The sequence below is a fragment of the Mustela erminea genome, chromosome 10, assembly GCF_009829155.1.
Source record: "Mustela erminea isolate mMusErm1 chromosome 10, mMusErm1.Pri, whole genome shotgun sequence".
Classification (NCBI taxonomy): domain Eukaryota; kingdom Metazoa; phylum Chordata; class Mammalia; order Carnivora; family Mustelidae; genus Mustela; species Mustela erminea.
Genome location: NC_045623.1, coordinates 88,617,126 through 88,617,991, shown reverse-complemented (window position 1 = coordinate 88,617,991; position 866 = coordinate 88,617,126). Strand labels below are relative to the sequence as shown.

Here is an 866-nt window from a genome sequence, read left to right as displayed (position 1 = left end):
AGGATGGGATTCGTGTCTTCAGATACCGAGAGCCTCCGAGAAGCGAGTACCCAACCTAACGTACAACAGGTGCGACCCGAGGCCCACTGCAACGAACGACAGCTCCCCCGCGGTCTCCCACAACCGCACTTCCTAGCCACTCCCTCTGCGCCCGCCGGTCCCTTCCCAGCAAGCACCGCTTTCATTTGCATAGCAATTTACGTACCTGCCTTTACTTCTATATAGCGCAAAGGACAAATCATAAAAGTCTTCTTGTGAGTATTGCTCAACGGATCAGCATGTCTTGCAATTCCCCCTTCAATATAAGGAACACAGAATAGGAAATTGCTTACAGTATGTTTTCACCTTTATCGAAAGAGGGATTCGCTAGCACTGCCACCCTGTTTTTGTTTCTGAAAAGGCAAAAAGGGCTTCTGTCGTGAGTGGCACACGTAGGGCAGCTCCATTGCTCTACGTGCGGAATCGACATCAAGAGATTTCGGAAGCATAATTTTTTGGTACTTGGGCAGCTGGTGATCGTTGGTCCCGGCGCCCTTGCTTTAAGTAACTAAAAGTTAGTTTATTCTTTGGTTCTGACTTATAGTTGTAAGGGTAATTGTGGAAGTTAGACGCTTAGGTGACCGGTAATGTAAGCGTGGCTTGGTTGGGCTGGTTTAGTTAGGCTGGTTTAGACTTTAAGGTAGTGAAAAGATGCTGACAATTTGGTAAGTTAACTATATGTGAGAAGCATCGAAGTATTGTGGGTACAAACTGGTTTTTCACAAACCAGCAGATAACTGCTGACGTAGGAAGAGCCCCTATTTTTCGTTTTCACAGGTTAGGGAATTGAGGTTTAAGGAAGGTAAATTCTATGTTTACTCAAGAGC

The 866-nt window shown here is 46.0% G+C and overlaps 1 non-coding gene across 1 annotated transcript; it reads left to right on the top strand.

Moving 5' to 3' along the window:
• The first annotated feature begins 402 nt into the window (after positions 1–402).
• Positions 403–536, top strand: LOC116568405. The gene has a single exon (XR_004276611.1). It is a non-coding gene; the product is annotated as a U11 spliceosomal RNA (small nuclear RNA).
• Positions 537–866: the final 330 nt, after the last annotated feature.